We start from the raw sequence: 22,434 nt of genomic DNA, 5'->3' as shown, positions 1-22,434 counted from the left end.
TCTGCAGTCTCTGACCATCTCCTGCACTATGTCTGCAGTCTCTGATCATCTCCTGTATCATGTCTGGAGTCTCTGACCATCTCCTGTATCATGTCTGCAGTCTCTGACCATCTCCTGTATCATGTCTGCAGTCTCTGACCATCTCCTGTATCATGTCTGCAGTCTCTGATCATCTCCTGTATCATGTCTGGAGTCTCTGACCATCTCCTGTATCATGTCTGCAGTCTCTGACCATCTCCTGTATCATGTCTGCAGTCTCTGACCATCTCCTGTAACATGTTTGCAGTCTCTGACCATCTCCTTTACCATGTCTGAAGTCTCTGATCACCTCTTGTACCATGTCTGCAGTCTCTGATCATCTCCTGTACCATGTCTGGAGTCTCTGACCATCTCTTGTATCATGTCTGCAGTCTCTGACCATCTCCTGTATTATGTCTGCAGTCTCTGACCATCTCCTGCACTATGTCTGCAGTCTCTGACCATCTCCTGTACTATGATTGCAGTCTCTGACTGTCTCTTGTCTCATGTCTGCAGTCTTTGACCGCATCCTGTATTATGTCTGGGGACTCTTTCTAACAGACAGCCCTCTCTGTGTGCATCAGAGAGACTCCCTTCCAGGTCTCATTAGTGTTCTCTCTTCCTGTATTTTCTTTATTGTTAAGAGATCGTGGGAAGATCCTAGGGTAACAAAGACTTCTTAGGGGAGCAGCTCTGTGTTTGAGTCGTTGCCATAGAATCATTTGTAAAGGGGAGGAGTTGGTAAGATGACCACGCCCATGTGGGGGCGCCAGAAATATTTCTGCACCCGGGCGCCGGTGACCCTAGGATCGGCCCTGCATTTCTCTCTGCATCTGGTGATCGCCAATGGGGTTTGCCAAATGAGAATTTAAGCCTAAAATCTTCATCTGCATACCCACCAATTTTTTTTCACTTCAATGCAAGCCAAATGCAAGAGAACATGTTCAAATGTATCCACTTTATTATTACTGGGGCCGCACAGTGGCTAGCAGTCCTGCCTTGCAGCACTGGGGTTTAAATCCCAACCAGGGCAGCACTATCTGCATGAAGTTTGAATGTTCTCACTGAGCCTGAGTGGGTTACCTGCAACACTGCAAAGACATGCCGGTAAGGTAATTGGCCCTAGTATGTGGTCATGTGAGCTAGGGTCCAGGGCCCAAACAAGGGGTGGACAGGAGGGGCGGCTGTCCCAGGCACAGTGTTGTTGTGTGGGGAGGAGGGGAACCACATAACTTATCAGCATATCTTTGGAGTTTTCAAGTAAACAGAAGTACCCAGAGGAAACCCATCTAAGAACAAGAAGAACATGCATACAAGTCCATGTCCTGGAATGGATTCAAACCGAGGACGCCAGTGCTGCAAGGCAGAAATGCTAACCACTAAGCCACTGTGTTGTCCGCATTTTGTAGCTAAGTCCCTAAAGGTCCCCTATTAACTATTAATGCTTTCAGTCTGGAGAACTTTAGAAAACTCCTTGCCTTTCCCTTACGAAGCAGATTGAGGATTGTCAGGCGTCGAAAATGCACCCGTTCTTTACCGGGATGTGCTGTGCGTTGTTTTGACTAATATTCCCAACCTTTGTAGACTAAGCTGCGAGTGTCTCTTGAGCCCTAATAGGTAATAAAATAAAAATGGAGGGAAAAGTGCTGGCTGATAAAAGAGAGGCTTTCATTTAGTGCTTGAGGCTGGCATGGCGAGAGCCTCACAGATCCTGCCTGGCATCAGAGAGCCGGGGCTCAGCAGGGGAGACAACCTGACAGGCAGTGACTTCCAAACAGACGTTCAGCAGTACAGCACAGGAGCAATTTGTTACACGGGGAAAGGAAAGCAAATTAAGCAGATTTGCAGTGAAGAGCATTACCAGTTATTACGGCAATAGAGAAGCGCTCCGGCTACAAAGGGGCCACTTAGAGCATGCCAGCTTCAGTTACTCTACACCCACCGATCTGTGGCTTTTAATTGCGGTTATTTAGCTGGCTTCATGGATCGCGACTGCACCGCCCAGCCAATTCACACGCCTGAGTCTAAAACATATTTAAACCCAAAAATAAAATGTGTTATATTGTGGCTTACGAGTACTTTCCATTGGCCGAATAATTATTTTTGTTTCAGGATTTTACTCCTTTAGTACTGGCAGGACTGGTGGTCCTACCACTACCATACTTCCTGTCCTAGGGTAACAACGCTCACTCCCCATACTGTATCTATTGTACAGGGTGCCAGGGATGGATGCAGGAAGGCAGGTTTGGGTTGTAGTACCTTTAAGGGGGGTGACAAGAGTACAGTTTTCGTATACTCGGGGATCCTTACTTCCGGGGTGATCCGTTAGAAAGAGGAAAATTGATTCACAGGTTTTTAATCCGCATTTTAACAAACACATACACTATATTACCAAAAGTATTAGGATGCCTGCCTTTACACGCACATGCACTTTATTGGCATTCCAGATGTAGTCAGTAGGGTTCAATATTGAGTTGGCCCACCCTTTGCAGCTAGAACAGCTTCAACTCTTCTGGGAAGGCTGGCCACAAGGTTTATGAATGTGTCTATGGGAATGTTTGACCATTCTTCCATGAGCGCATTTGTGAGGTCAGGCACTGATGTTGGATTTTAAGGCCTGGCTCGCAGTCTCCGCTCTAATTCATCCCGAAGGTGTTCTATAGGGTTGAGGTCAGGACTCTATGCAGGCCAGTCAAGTTCCTCCACCCCAAACTTGCTCATCAATGTCTTTATGGACCTTGCTTTGTACACTGGTGCGCAGTCATGTTGGAACAAGAAGGGGCCATCCCCAAACTGTTCCTACAAAGTTGGGAGCATGAAATTGCCCAAAATGTCTTAAGAGTTCCCTTCACTGCAACTAAGAGGTCAAGCCCAACCTCACACCATAATCCCCCACCAAATGATTTGGACCAGTGCACAAAGCAAGGTCCATAAAGACATGGATGAGCGGATTTGGGGTGGATGAACTTGACTGGCCTGCACAGAATCCTGACCTCAACCTGATAGAATACCTTTGGGATGAATTAGAGCAGAGACTGGAAGCCAGGTCTTCTCGTCCACATAAGTGCCTGACCTCACAAATACACCTCTGGAAGAATGGTCCAACATTCCCATAGACACACTCCTAAGCCTTGTGGACAGCCTTCCCACAAGAGTTGAAGCTGTTAAGGCTGCAAAGAGTGGGCCGATTCAATATCGAACCCTACAAACTAAGACTGGGATGCCATTAAAGTTCATGTGCGTGTAAAGGCAGGCGCCTCAATACTTTGGGTAATATAGTGTATATACCAACTATATAGTGTATATACCAACAAGCCACATCAACAAAACAGAAGTACCAGGCTAAACCCAGCCTAACATATTTACATTACACATTTTAATCTATCCCATTCCTCTGCTCCAAAAAAAATGTTTGTATTCTCACACTTCCGAGCTTTTAGCTTCTTTTGTATTCTCACCAATTTGGTACCAGACCAAGCATTTCATCCAAATCTATTGTAGAGACCTGCTGCCCTTTACTGTCTGTAAATGGCTCTGTTGCTTAATTTTCATAGAGATTATATATGTATATCACTTCCTGTCTCTGTGCATCTGGGTCAAAAACCCCAGGAGGAGGAAGTGGAGAGAGAGAGACAGAGAATTGAGCCACATGATCTTATACACACAGGAGCTACTTCTGCTGCTGTATTTTCATCCAGACCAGGGGCAGAGACTATTAGGTGAGTATTTCTATGTTCTTATAGTTTAACTGCAGCTGTGCTCATAGTTTCTTGAGTATTTATCTAAATCCTTGTGACAGACTTATTGCTATCCTATTGTTTTAATCTCACATGTACAGTGTCTGTATTTCTGTGTGTAGAGGTCACTTTCTAGTATGTGAGATTAGAAGGTGAACCTGTTTATTGAAATAGAGTTTATATACAGCTCTTGTTCTTTTAGTTAACTCTGTCCCTTCTGGTCTGGGATTCTATAGCTGGTTTCAGCTTAGGGCTCAAAAACCAGCAAAGACTAGAGCCAGGTTAGGCATCTAATGACCACTTATGGTAGTTAGATGTCAAGTGGCATGGCATATTAGAAACTACTTGGAACTAAAACGCAGTAGATAGAGTAGATAGGCTGACTGAGTTTCAGTGGTACATGATTGTTCCTGCTGGTGAAAAGTATCATTCCAGGCTGGCTGGACAAAGACTGGATGGTCTCCTCATCACCATAGATCATGTCTTCAGTACTCTGACACCAAGATGAACACCACATATTGATCATCGCCAGGGACCCCTGCAACTGGACTTTGCTGCAACATTCATCTGGAGGCATCTTTATTATTGAAGGGGTTGTAAACCCTCGCCGTTTTTCACCTTAATGCATTCTATGCATTAAGGTGAAAAACATTTTTTAATGCAGCAGTGCTCCCGAGCCCCCCTTATACTTACCTGAGCCCTGAAATTTGCGTGACAGGAACGAGCACACCAGCTCCGGCCGGTGATTTCCGTCCTGATTAGATAGATTAATAGCAGCGCAGCCATTGGCTCCCGCTGCTGTCAATCAAATCCAATGATGCGGGTGCTGGGGGGCGGGGCCGAGTCCAACATTCGTGTCTATAGACGCAAATGCTGGACTTGGGAGCGCAAGGTAACCCCCTTGGGAGAGCGCTTCTCCTAGGGGGTTATCTGATGTGGGGAGGAGCCGCGAGAGCCGCCGGGGGACCCTAGAAGACGAAGATCGGGGCCACTCTGTGCAAAATGAGCTGCACAGTGGAGGTAAGTATGATATGTTTGTTATTTAAAAAAAAAAAAACGAACCTTTACAATCACTTTAACTAATTATACCTGGCAGTGGCAGAATTATAGGGGTCGCTGAGGTTGCCATGGCGACCGGGCCCCTTGCTGCAGGGGGCCCTTGAGGGCCCCCTGTATACAGTACTTTGATAGGGGGAGCGGAGACAAGCTCCCCGATCCTAAGCCGAACTGTATTCGGCACTGTGCAGGGAGCTGCTCACATTGATTACAAAGGTGTCCTTTTATGAAAGTGCGGTAAAATACCGCTTTTCAGTTCTCAGGCATTCTCAGAGGAGATCGCTCTCCTCTCATTGCCTGTTTATGAAAGTGTGTAGATGGCTTCTCATGTTGAGTTGAGGAGCGATCTACAAACGCCGGGAACTCCTGAGAATGGCTCCTCTCACTGTAATCTCGTGTGATATAGCGGGATTACAGTATGAGGAACCATAAAATACAAAAGTGTAACACAAATCAGCACACATTATTCCCCAACATATTAATAAAATAATAAAGATAAATTCCCCCTACACAATATACATTAACCTAATTATAAAAAAAACATTGTTTTTATCAATATTTAAAGATCATACATGTTCCTATTTAAATGTGAATGGTGTATAGTAAATGAATGTAATGCACATATGTAATGCAGCTATACACCATTCATATAAATGCAAAATACATTTATAATCATTAAAAAAATAATTTTAATAAAGTATACAAGTATAAATATTTATTAATAAATTAAAATAAAATATATTTCATTATAGATAAACATAAAAATTGATAAACTGGTGCGATGCGAGAACACTGCGAATCCACTGCGGGTTCCCGCATCGCACCGACTCGCATGTCAGTTCACACTTCCATATGCGAATCGCTGGGGAGTGTCAATACATTGTTAAGGACACCCCCAGATCAGCTTGCATATCGCACTGCGAACTGACAGTTCGGACATGAATCGGATCGCATATGTGTGAACACACATGCGATCCGATTCTGGTCCGAACAGAAAAAAGGGTCCTGTGCGTGTTTGCACCAAATGCGGTGCGATATCAGCCATACTATCTGTACAGCTGATATCGCACCGCACAGACATCGCATGTAATGTGAATGGCAGTGTGCTGCAAATAACATGCGATGCCTGTGCGATGTCCGGCATCGCACAAGTGTGAACTGGGCCTAAAGGTTAACACCCCCAAATCAGTTCGCATATCGCAGTGCGAACTGCAAACTTGGACAGTAATCAAATCGCATGGGTGTGAACACCCATGCAATCCGATTCTGCTGTGGACCAAAAAAAGGGTCCTGTAAGAGTTTGGTCTGAGGGCAATGCAAATTTAGCAATACTATCTGTATGGCTGAAATCGCATCGCACAGAGATCGAATGTGATTTTGCACTGCGGTGCGAATCACATCCGATCTCGGACACCGCAGCAGTGGGAACTGGCCCTAAATCATATTGCATTTGCACCAAAATGGTACAGGACCCTTTATTTGGTCCGCACTGGAATCGGATCACATGGGTGTGAACACCCATGCGATCCGATTCCTGCACCATTACATAGTTCGCACTGCGATCTGTGAAATGATCTGGGGGTGTCATTAACTTTACATTGACACCCGCAGTGGTGCGCAGATGTCAATGTAGGTGCGATGTGAAAACCCGCACAGGAATCACGCTGGTTCACGCATCGCACAAGTGTGAACCCAGCCAGAGACGTAAACATCTAAAAAAATATATATATATATACACTATAAATTCCTATCCTGCTGGTTTTGGGGTGTGTAATGGTGGGGAAGGTGTGCTCTGACTGTTTGGTGAAAGAAAGAAGTCAAAAGACTTCTTTCTTTCTCCAGAATATCAGCCAGTTTCAGGCTTCTCACTCTGATTCTCCACTTCTGAAATGGTGAATCAGAAAGTGAGAATTCTGTCACAGATCGCCAGTGAGGTGTGGAGATCGCACCTTCATAAACTGGCCGTTTCTGTGAATTCTCACTCTGCTGAGATAATCAGCGGAGAACATGTTCTCCGCTGATTATCTCAGTTTCATAAACTGGTAAAGCGCTGAGATCAGCGGTGAGACTCGGGATCGCCGCTGATCTCAGTTTCATAAAAGGACACCAAAGTGAAAGCACAGTGCTGTGCTCTTTGTCTCCCCCTACAGTGCAGTACCCGGCAGGAAGAGCTAAGGTAAAGGTCTACCGTTTTTTATCTACTGTATGTGTGTTTATGTGTGTGTGTGTGTGTGTGTGTGTGTATGTGCATGTATGTGTGTGTGTATGTGCATGTATGTATGTGTGTGTGTGTATGTGCATGTGTGTGTGCATGTATGTGTGTGAGTGTGTGTGCATCTATGTATATGTGCATGTGTGTGTATGTATCAGTGGCGGTGCGTCCATAGAGGCGCATGGGCGCCGCCCCCTCTCTCCAGGCACCCCTCTATCACAAATAGATAGATTCATGCATAGCGTGAATCTATCTATGGCCGCCACTGCCCCCCCTATTCAGACGCCTGGCCCCTTTTAGGACGCCTGAATTACACCGGCAGGGGTGTTTTTAAAGCACTAATAGGCTTCAAAATAGGTGAACTGCGAGTGCCATGCTTGGCGCTCACAGTCCACCCAGGTGTGTTAGAAAAGCAAATAAATATTCGCTTTCCTAACACTGAACCACCTCTCCACCAATCAGGTGCTCGGGTCTGTTACCCGTCACCTGATTGGCTGAAACGACAGGCACCGCTATTGGATGCCTATCAGGAGGAGAGGATGGGAGGAGACGCATGGAGGACCCCACTCGTCGACGTCACCCGCTGCCCCACCAAGACAGGGTAAGTGCCGGGCAGACTGCGAGCGGGCAGGGGGATCATATTGGCAGCATTTGATGGCACAGTGGCTGCGTTTTAGGGCACAGTGGCTGCATTTCATAGGCACAGTGATGGCAAATGATAGGCACAGTGGCTGCGTTTGATGGGCATAGTGACTGCGTTTCATAGGCACAGTGGTGGCAATTGATAGGCACAGTGGCTGCGTTTGATGGGCACAGTGACTGCGTTTGAGGGCACAGTGGTGGCAATTGATGGGCACAGTGGCTGCGTTTGAGGGCACAGTGGTGGCAATTGATGTGCACAGTGGCTGCGTTTGATGGGCACAGTGGCTGCGTTTGATGGGCACAGTGGCTGCATATGATGGGCACAGTGGTGGCAATTGATGTGCACAGTGGCTGCGTTTGATGAGCACAGTGAGGCTGCAATTGATGCGTTTTTTAAAGAATTTTTCAGTTTGCTTGCGCCCCCCAAAAAAATTTTGAGCACCATCTGCCACTGGTTTATATGTGTGTGTATTTATGTATGTATGTGTGTGTGTGTGTGTGTGTGTGTATGTATGTGTGTTTCCATGTATATATGCACATTTTATGTATGCGCTTTTAATCCTGACCCCCTATATGTGTCTCATTAGAACCGATTTTTTTTTTTTTTGCTTGTTCATAGTACCAGCAAAAAAAATGCTGTTCCTCTGAAAAGTGATCCATGCTCAGATCGCTTTTCAGAGGCATTTGACAGCCGGTAAAGAGGCAATATGTTGCCTCCTGACCGCCTGTTTTAACCCCTTAAATGCATCATCACTATGCTGCAACTGGATGCAATGCACACAGTTGCAGGGTGGTTGCAGTGCAGCCACTTCAAGGGTGCCCTGACTGGAAAAAGGTTGAGAAACACCGACAGAGGAACCCATCTCTCCATTTTCCTCCTGCAGCTGCTAAATGCATGTGGGAGGGAGAGGAGGAGAAGCGGGGGGGGGGGGGGGAATCTATTCCTTTACATGCAGCCACCCACTTGTGACCGGACCCTGGTGTTCCGCCATCGGGCTCGGAGAAAAGAGCCCTGTCCGGGGGTCAGGGGGGCCCTTAATGGTTTCTTGCATCGGGGCCCTGAAGATTCTAGTTACGCCTCTGGGTTGGATGTTGCACTCAGTGCTACTAATGTTTAAGGCACTATTCCTATTTGTTTTAAATTGGCTGCCGGCAGCAGGACTGGAGGTGCGCCTGTGCCTTCCACCCGCACCTACAGTGCCTTGAAAAAGTATTCACACCCCTTGAAATTTTCAACATTTTGTCATGCTACAACCAAAAACGTAAATGTATTTTATTGGGATTTATGTGATAGATCAACACAAAGTGGCACATAAATGTGAAGTGGAAGGAAAATGATAAATGGTTTTCAATTTTTTTTTACAAATAAATAAGTGAAAAGGGTGGTGTGTATTTGTACTCAGCCCCCCTGAGACAATACTTTGTAGAACCACTTACATAGTTACATAGAGTTACATAGTAGGTGAGGTTGAAAAAAGACACAAATCCATCAAGTCCAACCTATGTGTGTGATTATGTGTCAGTATTACATTACATATCCCTGTATATTGCGGTCATTCAGGTGATTATCTAATAGTTTCTTGAAGCTATCAATGCTCCCCGCTGAGACCACCGCCTGTGGAAGGGAATTCCACATCCTTGCCGCTCTTACAGTAAAGAACCCTCTACGTAGTTTAAGGTTAAACCTCTTTTCTTCTAATTGTAATGAGTGGCCACGAGTCTTATTAAACTCTCTTCTGCGAAAAAGTTTTATCCCTATTGTGGGGTCACCAGTACAGTATTTGTAAATTGAAATCATATCCCCTCTCAAGCGTCTCTTCTCCAGAGAGAATAAGTTCAGTGCTCGCAACCTTTCCTCATAACTAAGATCCTCCAGACCCTTTATTAGCTTTGTTGCCCTTCTTTGTACTCGCTCCATTTCCAGTACGTCCCTCCTGAGGACTGGTGCCCAGAACTGGACAGCATACTCCAGGTGCGGCCGGACCAGAGTCTTGTAGAGCGGGAGAATTATCGTTTTATCTCTGCAGTTGATCCCCCTTTTAATTCATGCCAATATTCTGTTAGCTTTATTAGCAGCAGCTTGGCATTGCATGCCATTGCTGAGCCTATCATCCACTAGGACCCCCAGGTCCTTTTCCATCCTAGATTCCCCCAGAGGTTCTCCCCCAGTGTATAGATTGCATTCATACTTTTGCCACCCAAATGCATTATTTTACATTTTTCTACATTGAACCTCATTTGCCATGTAGTCGCCCACCCCATTAATTTGTTCAGGTCTTTTTGCAAGATTTCCACATCCTGCGGAGAAGTTATTGCCCTACTTAGCTTAGTATCGTCTGCAAATACAGAGATTGAACTGTTTATCCCATCCTCCAGGTCGTTTATGAACAAATTAAATAGGATTGGTCCCAGCACAGAACCCTGGGGAACCCCACTACCCACCCCTGACCATTCTGAGTACTCCCCATTTATCACCACCCTCTGAACACGCCCTTGTAGCCAGTTTTCAATCCATGTACTCACCCTATGGTCCATGCCAACGCACCTTATTTTGTACAGTAAACGTTTATGGGGAACTGTGTCAAATGCTTTTGCAAAATCCAGATACACCACGTCTACGGGCCTTCCTTTATCTAGATGGCAACTCACCTCCTCATAGAAGGTTAATAGATTGGTTTGGCAAGAACGATTCTTCATGAATCCATGCTGATTACTGCTAATGATATCATTCTTATTACTAAAATCTTGTATATAGTCCCTTATCATCCCCTCCAAGAGTTTACATACTATTGATGTTAGGCTAACTGGTCTGTAATTCCCAGGGATGTTTTTTGGGCCCTTTTTAAATATTGGTGCTACATTGGCTTTTCTCCAATCAGCTGGTACCATTCCAGTCAATAGACTGTCTGTAAAAATTAGGAACAACGGTCTGGCAATCACCTGACTGAGTTCCCTAAGTACCCTCGGATGCAAGCCATCTGGTCCCGGTGATTTATTAATGTTAAGTTTCTCAAGTCTAATTTTAATTCCGTCCTCTGTTAACCATGTATGTGCTTCCTGTGTTGTGTCATGAGGATAAACACTGCAGTTTTGGTTACTGAAGCCCCCCGATTTACTCGTGAAGACTGAGGAGAAGAATAAATTCAATACCTTTGCCATCTCCCCATCCTTTGTAACCAGATGTCCTTCCTCATTCTTTATGGGGCCAATATGGTCTGTCCTCCCTTTTTAACTGTTTACATACTTAAAGAATTTCTTGGAATTTTTTTTGCTCTCCTCCGCTATGTGTCTTTCATGTTCTATCTTAGCCATCCTAATTGCACCCTTACATTTCTTATTGCATTCTTTATAAATTCTGAATGCTGTGGATGATCCCTCAACCTTGTATTTTTTGAAGGCCTTCTCCTTTGCTTTTATATGCATTTTTACATTGGAGTTAAGCCATCCAGGATGTTTGTTCGCTCTTTTAAATTTATTACCCAATGGGATACATTGGCTAATGCCCTTATTTAATATGCTCTTAAAGCAAACCCATCTCTCCTCCGTATTCTTTGTTCCTAATATTTTATCCCAATTTATGCCTTTTAGCAAGGTTTGTAGTTTAGGGAAGTTGGCTCTTTTGAAATTCAGTGTCTTTGTGTTCCCTTCATGTCTCCTATTTGTGTGATTTATACTGAAACGAATTGACCTGTGATCGCTGTTACCTAAATTGCCCCGTATTTCCACATCTGTTATCAGGTCTGTATTGTTGGTAATCAGTAGATCTAGTAATGTTTTATTTCTAGTTGGTGCGTCTACCATCTGACCCATAAAATTGTCCTGCAAGACACTAAGGAACTGGCGAGCCTTAAATGAATGCGCGGTTCCCTCCGCCCAGTCTATGTCTGGATAATTAAAATCCCCCATTATGATAACACTTCCCATCCTTGCTGCTAATCCAATTTGTGATAGGAGATCCGTCTCCACTTCCTCCTTCAGGTTAGGGGGCCTATAGCATACTCCCAGTATTATTTTCCCCTTAGCTTCATCCCTTTGGAGCTCTACCCATAAAGATTCCACCTCCTCCCTAGCCCCCTCAGTGATGTCATCTCTCACATTCACTTGTACATTATTCTTGATATATAGGCATACCCCTCCCCCTTTTTTACCCTCTCTATCCTTGCGGTATAGGGTATACCCTTGAATGTTTGCCAGCCAATCATGAGAGCTGTTAAACCAGGTCTCTGAAATTCCCACAAAATCCAAATCCTCCTTGTACAACAGTATCTCTAGTTCACCCATCTTGTCCGCCAGGCTCCTGGCATTGGTGAACATGCCACATAGTTTAGACCGGTCGCATATTGTCCTCGTATTGGGTGTTTCAAGATTGCAACTTGGACTTGCTACTATACTCACCTTGTGTTTTTGTGCTTTGGTTAACCTACCACTAATGTCCCCAATACTACCCTCTGGAATATCTTCCGCGCTGGCTATCACTGTCTCTGGACCCTCCCCCCATCGCCTAGTTTAAAAACCCCTCTAACTTTTTGGCCATCTTCATTCCCAGCAGATCTGCACCCTCCTCATTTAGGTGCAGTCCGTCCCTTCTATAGTACCGGTTACCGACTGAGAAGTCGGCCCAGTCCTCCAGGAACCCAAATCCCTCCTTACTACACCAGCTCTTCAGCCACTTGTTTACTTCCCTAATCTCCCTCTGCCTCTCTGGTGTGGCTCGATGTACCGGTAGTATTCCTGAGAACACTACCTTGGAGGTCCTTTTCCTCAATTTAGCTCCTAAGTCCCTAAAATCGTTCTTTAGGACACTCCATCTGCCTCTGACTTTGTCATTGGTGCCAACGTGCACCATGACAGCCGGGTCTTCCCCAGCCCCTCCCAGTAATCTGTCCACAAGATCCGTGATGTGCCGAACCCGAGCGCCCGGTAGACAACATACTGTTCGGCGCTTCAGGTCTTGGTTACAGATTGCCCTCTCTGTCCTTCTAAGAATTGAGTCCCCTACCACCAGAATCTGTCTTTCCTTTCCCTTTGCTGCCCCCCCACTCTCACTGGAGGAGTTCTTCCCCTGGCAGCTAGGAGAGTCCCTCATCTCCAGCAGTGCTGGTCCCTGACTGGTTACACCAATGTCACTCAATGGAGCGTACTTATTGGGATGCTCCAGTCCTGGATCGGCCTCCCTGGCACTTCCCCCTCTACCCCTCCTGACTGTCACCCATCTACTCTTTGCTAGTGCCTGCACCTCTTTGTCTCCACCCGCCTCTGTGCTGGCCCCTGCCGCCACCTGCCGTGTACGTTCCTGGCTCACCTTTAGTATGGAGGGACTTCTCAGTGCTGACAGTTGCTTCCCCAGATTCAGAACCTGGGCTTCCAGGGAAACAATGTGCTTACATTTTGCACAGCAGTATTCGCCCTCGATCGGATGATCAAGGAACGCATACATGCGGCAAGATGTACAAAGAGTCGCCTCTCCACACCTGCCGGGCATCATACCTATTAAATTTAGTGAGGATTTGGGGATTTTACCCTGTCCAAATTACCTAACAACTAGCTTCCTGGCACTAATACTCAAGACAATACACAGGTACACGACAAGACAATACACAGGTACACAATACACAAGTACTAACGATCCACACACACTACTCAGACAACACTCAGATACTCACACTACACAGGTACTATGACCCCTGTTATAACCTCCTGTTTTAAACTCTTGTTTTTAACTCCCACTTAATCCAGCTCCACTTACACCAAGCTCCACAGCTTCAAACTGAGCACGCTCAGACTGAGTCCTACAACAAGTTAAATAGGCACCTGTGAGCAATTAACCACACCCCTTAATTGATAGACTGATGAAACAAGAAAAAAAAAAAAAGCTATTTAAAAAGTGACAGCAAAAGGCAAATTAAAAACTAAAAAGGAAAAGTCCCCAAAATGCAACCCAGCAAACACCAACAGACAGCAAACACACACCAACAGACAGCAAACAAACACCAACAGACAGCAAGACTTGTATAATCTAACACTTGTTTTTAACTCCCACTTAATCCAGCTCCACTTACACCAAGCTCCACAGCTTCAAACTGAGCACGCTCAGACTGAGTCCTACAACAAGTTAAATAGGCACCTGTGAGCAATTAACCACACCCCTTAATTGATAGACTGATGAAACAAGAAAAAAAAAAAAAAAGCTATTTAAAAAGTGACAGCAAAAGGCAAATTAAAAACTAAAAAGGAAAAGTCCCCAAAATGCAACCCAGCAAACACCAACAGACAGCAAACACACACCAACAGACAGCAAACAAACACCAACAGACAGCAAGACTTGTATAATCTAACACTTGTTTTTAACTCCCACTTAATCCAGCTCCACTTACACCAAGCTCCACAGCTTCAAACTGAGCACGCTCAGACTGAGTCCTACAACAAGTTAAATAGGCACCTGTGAGCAATTAACCACACCCCTTAATTGATAGACTGATGAAACAAGAAAAAAAAAAAAAAGCTATTTAAAAAGTGACGGCAAATTAAAAACTAAAAAGGAAAAGTCCCCAAAATGCAACCCAGCAAACACCAACAGACAGCAAACACACACCAACAGACAGCAAACAAACACCAACAGACAGCAAGACTTGTATAATCTAACACTTGTTTTTAACTCCCACTTAATCCAGCTCCACTTACACCAAGCTCCACAGCTTCAAACTGAGCACGCTCAGACTGAGTCCTACAACAAGTTAAATAGGCACCTGTGAGCAATTAACCACACCCCTTAATTGATAGACTGATGAAACAAGAAAAAAAAAAAAAAAGCTATTTAAAAAGTGACAGCAAAAGGCAAATTAAAAACTAAAAAGGAAAAGTCCCCAAAATGCAACCCAGCAAACACCAACAGACAGCAAACACACACCAACAGACAGCAAACAAACACCAACAGACAGCAAGACTTGTATAATCTAACACTTGTTTTTAACTCCCACTTAATCCAGCTCCACTTACACCAAGCTCCACAGCTTCAAACTGAGCACGCTCAGACTGAGTCCTACAACAAGTTAAATAGGCACCTGTGAGCAATTAACCACACCCCTTAATTGATAGACTGATGAAACAAGAAAAAAAAAAAAAGCTATTTAAAAAGTGACAGCAAAAGGCAAATTAAAAACTAAAAAGGAAAAGTCCCCAAAATGCAACCCAGCAAACACCAACAGACAGCAAACACACACCAACAGACAGCAAACAAACACCAACAGACAGCAAGACTTGTATAATCTAACACTTGTTTTTAACTCCCACTTAATCCAGCTCCACTTACACCAAGCTCCACAGCTTCAAACTGAGCACGCTCAGACTGAGTCCTACAACAAGATAAATAGGCACCTGTGAGCAATTAACCACACCCCTTAATTGATAGACTAATGAAACAAGAAAAAAAAAAAAGCTATTTAAAAAGTGACAGCAAAAGGCAAATTAAAAACTAAAAAGGAAAAGTCCCCAAAATGCAACCCAGCAAACACCAACAGACAGCAAACACACACCAACAGACAGCAAACAAACACCAACAGACAGCAAGACTTGTATAATCTAACACTTGTTTTTAACTCCCACTTAATCCAGCTCCACTTACACCAAGCTCCACAGCTTCAAACTGAGCACGCTCAGACTGAGTCCTACAACAAGTTAAATAGGCACCTGTGAGCAATTAACCACACCCCTTAATTGATAGACTGATGAAACAAGAAAAAAAAAAAAAAAGCTATTTAAAAAGTGACAGCAAAAGGCAAATTAAAAACTAAAAAGGAAAAGTCCCCAAAATGCAACCCAGCAAACACCAACAGACAGCAAACACACACCAACAGACAGCAAACAAACACCAACAGACAGCAAGACTTGTATAATCTAACACTTGTTTTTAACTCCCACTTAATCCAGCTCCACTTACACCAAGCTCCACAGCTTCAAACTGAGCACGCTCAGACTGAGTCCTACAACAAGTTAAATAGGCACCTGTGAGCAATTAACCACACCCCTTAATTGATAGACTGATGAAACAAGAAAAAAAAAAAAAAAGCTATTTAAAAAGTGACAGCAAAAGGCAAATTAAAAACTAAAAAGGAAAAGTCCCCAAAATGCAACCCAGCAAACACCAACAGACAGCAAACACACACCAACAGACAGCAAACAAACACCAACAGACAGCAAGACTTGTATAATCTAACACTTGTTTTTAACTCCCACTTAATCCAGCTCCACTTACACCAAGCTCCACAGCTTCAAACTGAGCACGCTCAGACTGAGTCCTACAACAAGATAAATAGGCACCTGTGAGCAATTAACCACACCCCTTAATTGATAGACTGATGAAACAAGAAAAAAAAAAAAAGCTATTTAAAAAGTGACAGCAAAAGGCAAATTAAAAACTAAAAAGGAAAAGTCCCCAAAATGCAACCCAGCAAACACCAACAGACAGCAAACACACACCAACAGACAGCAAACAAACACCAACAGACAGCAAGACTTGTATAATCTAACACTTGTTTTTAACTCCCACTTAATCCAGCTCCACTTACACCAAGCTCCACAGCTTCAAACTGAGCACGCTCAGACTGAGTCCTACAACAAGTTAAATAGGCACCTGTGAGCAATTAACCACACCCCTTAATTGATAGACTGATGAAACAAGAAAAAAAAAAAAGCTATTTAAAAAGTGACAGCAAAAGGCAAATTAAAAACTAAAAAGGAAAAGTCCCCAAAATGCAACCCAGCAAACACCAACAGACAGCAAACACACACCAACAGACAGCAAACAAACACCAACAGACAGCAAGACTTGTATAATCTAACACTTGTTTTTAACTCCCACTTAATCCAGCTCCACTTACACCAAGCTCCACAGCTTCAAACTGAGCACGCTCAGACTGAGTCCTACAACAAGTTAAATAGGCACCTGTGAGCAATTAACCACACCCCTTAATTGATAGACTGATGAAACAAGAAAAAAAAAAAAAAAAAAAAGCTATTTAAAAAGTGACAGCAAAAGGCAAATTAAAAACTAAAAAGGAAAAGTCCCCAAAATGCAACCCAGCAAACACCAACAGACAGCAAACAAACACCAACAGACAGCAAGACTTGTATAATCTAACACTTGTTTTTAACTCCCACTTAATCCAGCTCCACTTACACCAAGCTCCACAGCTTCAAACTGAGCACGCTCAGACTGAGTCCTACAACAAGTTAAATAGGCACCTGTGAGCAATTAACCACACCCCTTAATTGATAGACTGATGAAACAAGAAAAAAAAAAAAGCCATAAGAAGAACTTTTCACTGCAATTACAGCTGCAAGTCTTTGAGAGAGAGAGTGACATTTTTGCCCATTCTTCTTTGCAAAATAGCTCAAGCTCTCTCAGATTGGATGGAGAACGTCTGTGAACAGCAACTTTCACATCTTGCCACCGATTCTCAATAGAATTTAGGTTTGGACTTTGACTGGGCCATTCTAACACATGAATATGCTTTGATCTAAACCATTCCATTGTAGCTCTGGCTGTATGTTTAGGGTCGTTGTCCTGCTGGAAGGTGAACCTCCGCCTCAGTCTCAAGTCTTTTGCAAACTCCAACAGGTTTTCTTCTAAGATTGTCCTGTATTTGACTCCATCCATCTTCCTATCAACTCTGACCAGCTTCCCCGTCCCTGCTGAAGAAAAGCTTTCCCACAACATGATGCTGCCACTACCATGTTTCAAAGTGGGGATGGTGTGTTCAGGGTGATGTGCAGTGTTAGTTTTCCACCACAAATAGCATTTGGCTTTTAGGCCTAAAAGTTCCATTTTGGTCTCATCTGACCAGAGCACCTTCTTCCACATGTTTGCTGTGTCCTCCACATGGCTTTTCACAAACTGCAAATTAGACTTCTTATGGCTTTCATTCAACAATGGCTTTCTTCTTGCCACTCTTCCATAAAGACCAGATTTGTGGAGAACACGACTAATAGTTGTCCTGTGGACAGATCCTCCCACCTGAGCTGTGGATCTTTGCAGCCCCTCCAGAGTTACCATGGGCCTCTTGGCTGCTTCTCTGATTAATGCTCTCCTTGCCCGGCCTGTCAGTTTAGGTGGACGGCCATGTCTTGGTAGGTTTGTAGTTGTGCCATACTCTTTCCATTTTCCAATGATGGATTGAACAGTGCTCCGTGAGATGTTCAAAGCTTGGGATATTTTTTTATAACCTAACCCTGCTTTAAACTTCTCCACAACTTTATCCCTGACTTGTCTGGTGTGTTCCTTGGCCTTCATGATGCTCTTTGTTCACTAAGATTCTCTAACAAACCTCTGTGGGCTTCCGAGGTTATTAAAAAATGTATTTAAAATGTTTTATATATGTATACACAAATATTATGTCTTTCATTTCTTTTTTTAAACTGAATGGGTTGTTTTACAAGGTCAGGGTTTGCATACACTTTAAAATGTTCAAACATCATCTTTCCAATATCTTACCAACTTAGAAGATCTTCCAGGGTTAGTCCACTACTAGTGCAATGACAGAAAAACAATAAAAATGAAAATGGCACTTTAAAGTAGAACTAAAGTAGAACTAAAGAAAAGCATTTTATTTTTTTCATTTTGGATATAGTAAGGGCCAAATATATATTTGTATATATTATTTTTAATACCCCTGTAAGGTTTTTTGCCATCAGTGTCATTGTGGAAATCCCCCTTCACTACTGGTCTCATAGTAGCTAAAACAAGAAGCGAGTGTAAATCCCTTCAAAGTAAGGAAATCCCTGATTGTCGCCATAACTAGTGTCCAATTTTGAAGATTACCCCTCTATTGGGAAAATTTGGGATTTTCTTTCACTTTCAATGATAATGATAAACAGGACGGATAAAGAGGGGGGAATCTCCCTAACAGGGGACACAGACAGCAATAAGAACTAGCCTAACTTTCTCCACTTCAGCTAAAACTAAAATAAAACGTTTTGCCTTTAGTTATACTTTAAACTTTTCTGCTCTTCAGATTTGTCCTGTACCAACCTTGCACCCCAACCCCCATTCCTCCCCCACTGCTATGTGGTTCCCACAGGACCACAAAAACCACTGTCAGGATGACAAGTAGGAGGCGATTGGAAAACTTCAATTTCTCAATCTCCTCTGCTAACTGTGAACACAGAAGTTCTCAGCTCTGAGTATTTCTGTGTTCAGAGCCATCTTAAAGCGGAGTTCCACCCAAAAGTGAAACTTCCGCTTATATGCTTCCTTCTCTGGTGCCACATTTGGCACCTTTTGGGGGGGGGGCACACTGACCTGTTTTTGACAGGTCCTCTTCCCAACTTACGGAGACGGGGCCGCGGCCCAATCTCCTGGAAGTTCGGCCCCCCTCTTCCTTCTCCCGCTTCCGGGCCAATTAGAAAGTGCTGTCCCTGGACAGGTAAGTCCTAATATTAAAAGTCAGCAGCGACAGTATTTGTAACTGTTGACTTTTTTCACCCAGGCTGGACCTCCTTTTTAACACAGTGCGTATCGATGAGTGAAGAAGGATGGACAAGTCTGAATGGGGCCCTAATATGTTTCTTTTTATATTTCTCTGTTATTATTTACAGTGGGTATAAAAAAGAATCACCCCCCTTTAAAAACTGCAGTCCACAAACAGTCACAATCAAATTTAACTGAACTTGAGCAGTTCTGCAAAGAAGAGAGGGCAAATATTGCAAAGTCTAGATGTGTAAAGTTGGTAGAGACATATCCTAACATACTAAAGGCTGGAATTAAAGCAAAAGGAGGTTCAATAAAATACTGATATAAAGGGGGTGATCCTTTTTCCAACGCAGTGATTCTATTTTTGATTTTGATTTCACTTGAATGTTAGAAGTTGTACTAGTAAATACAACTGGATAAAACAAAAACTGGGGTTTCTATATTCACTGTATATAATTGTACATGTTATTTTATTAGTATAATTGTATATAATATTTTAAAATTTACATATATATTTTGTTATGTATAAAATATTGGTATGTATAAAACATTGAGAGGTGTACTTTTGGAGGCAATTTAATAAATTTAAAAAATTCACTAAATTGCAGAAATATTTTTCCTTTCCAACCATCTAGTAAAATCCTGTAAGATTTGTTACAAGCTACATATGTTGACCAAATATTATATTAGTGCTTTGTAAATATATATATTTTTTTATTGCAGATTAGTCCATGGTGATATAGCTTGAAAATATTAATAGTTTATGTATATTTTTGCAGAAAGATCCCACGCCAGACATTCCTGCACTGTTTGAAACCGTTAAATGTGGATAAAACACATCTTGCTCCCAGACGGTTCCAATTAAATTTGCCTAATTAACATTAGGTGGAGACCCTTTCCACCTGTTATTCGGTACTCTTCTGTTCAGCTTCCTGACTAATTTACTGCTGCAATTACTTGTGCAGACATAATTACCTTTTTTTTTTTTTTTTTTTAATGCCTCTTAGTTATTTGGCACAAAGGAAGTCCAGTATATGCAGGCAGAAATTATCACATTATAGAAAATTTGATTGATTATCGTGGAATGATCTCCCTATGTATGGCTGATCAGCAAAACATGGAGTAATAAGCATTTAGTGATCAGGCAGAGAGGAATTTTTATTTAATGATTTTTTTTTTTTTTTTTTTTATAATTTACTCTTAATAAGGCAGAGAAATGCCACTTGATGCCCATGGCAAAATGGACTGAATTGCTAGATGTGCCTGTTCATTGATAAGAAATAGGAACAAGCGGAGTGTTTTTCAGCAAAATGAATTGCCGTTACCAAAATTTTGCTAATGCCAAAGTCTCTCAATTATACTCATTAACCGCTTCAGCCCCGAAAGATTTTACCCCCTTCCTGACCAGAGCGCTTTTTACAATTTGGCACTGCGTCGCTTTAACTGACAATTGCGCGGTCGTGCGATGCTGTACCCAAAAAAAATTTGGCCTCTGTGGTTTTATTTTTTGCGCTATAAACAAAAGAACAGCGACAATCTTGAAAAAAAACACAATATCTTTTACTTTTTGCTATAATAAATATCCCCATTTTTAAAAAAATAAATAATTTTTTTCCTCAGTTTAGGCTGATATGTATTCTCCTACATATTTTTGGTAAAAAAAATTGCAATAAGCGTATATTGATTGGATAGTGCAAAAGTTATCGTGTCTACAAAATAGGGAATACATTTATAGCATTTTTATTATTATTATTTTTTTTTACTAGTAATGGCGACGATCTGCGTTTTTTTTATCGGGACTGCAATATCGCGGCGGACAAATTGAACGCTTTTGACACATATTTTGGAACCACTGACAATTATACAGTGATCAGTGCTATAAAAATGCACTGAATACTGTAAACATGTCACGGGCGGGGAAGGGGTTAACACTAGGGGGAGATCAAGGGGTTAACTGTGTTCCCTCTCTGTGTTTTAACTGTAGGAGGGATGGGACTTGCTAGGGGAAGAGAGAGAGAGATCGGTGTTCATACTTTGTATGAACACACAATCAGTCTCTTCTCCCCTCAGAGAATCGGGATCTGTGTGTTTACACACACAGATCCCGATTCTCGCTGTGTCACGAGCGTTCGCGAGTGCCTGGTGGTCATCGCGCCTGCATCAGTGGCGTACTAAGTGGGGGGCGGGCCTTCCCGGGTGCCACACACTGGGGGGGGTGTCAGGCCGGCGCCCCCCCTCCGCAACTAAGGCAGACTTAGCGGAGATAGCGGGCGGGTTTAAGCAGCGGCATGGCGTGGTGACAAGCAGCAGCAGGTAACACACACATGGAGAGCCTGGCTTTGCAAGGGAGGGGGGGAAGGTGCGAGCCGCACCCGAGGGACACCCGTCGGCACACCCAGGACCTGGCCACAACGATCCCCTTCTCTCGTGGCCGCGCCGCGGCTCTGATCAGTCTCGGCTGTCTCACACAGCCGAGCAAAGTGAAGCCGCCTCCCCCTCCTCCGTTATGTCTACACGTGCTGTGTGTGCATGTCCTGCGTTGATCACTCGAGCCGAGGTACATTATGGGTCTGAAGGGGGGGTGTCTGCACTGTAGGGGGGGTCTGTATTGTAGGGGGGTGTATATTGTAGGGGGGTCTGCACTGTAGGGGGAGTCTGTATTGTAGGGAGGTCTGTATTGTAGGGAGGGTCTGCACTGTAGGGGGGTCTGTATTGTAGAGGGGTTCTGTATTGTAGGGGGGTTCTGTATTGTAGGGGGGTCTGCACTGTAGGGGGGTATGTATTATAGGGGGGTCTGTACTGTAGGGGGGTCTGTACTTTAGGGTTGGGGTCTGTACTGTAGGGGGGTCTGTATTGTGGGGGGTCTGTACTGTAGGGGGGGTCTGAACTGTATGGGGGTCTGCACTGTATGGGGGGGGTCCACACTATCATTGGGTTCTGTGTAAATGGAACCAGTTCTGGACCAGGGGGTCCAGAACTGTTAGGGGGGGTGTCTGTGTAACATACAGGTGTCTAGAGCTGTGAGGGTTGTGTAATGTAAAGGGGTCCAGAGGTGCAGGGAGCAGTGCAATGTAAAGGGATGCAGGGTGCAGTGTAATGTAAAGTGGTCCAGAGGTGCAGGGTCCTGTGTAATGTAAAGGGGTCCAGAGATGCAGGGTGCTGTGTAATGTAAAGAGGTCCAGAGGTGCAGGGTGCAGTGTAATGTAAAGTGGTCCAGAACTGTGTAAATGGAACCAGTTCTGGACCAGGGGGTCCAGAACTGTTAGGGGGGGGGTGTCTGTGTAACATACAGGTGTCTAGAG

Source organism: Aquarana catesbeiana, linkage group LG08, assembly GCF_042186555.1.
Source record: "Aquarana catesbeiana isolate 2022-GZ linkage group LG08, ASM4218655v1, whole genome shotgun sequence".
NCBI classification, from domain to species: domain Eukaryota; kingdom Metazoa; phylum Chordata; class Amphibia; order Anura; family Ranidae; genus Aquarana; species Aquarana catesbeiana.
This window is presented reverse-complemented; position numbering follows the sequence as displayed.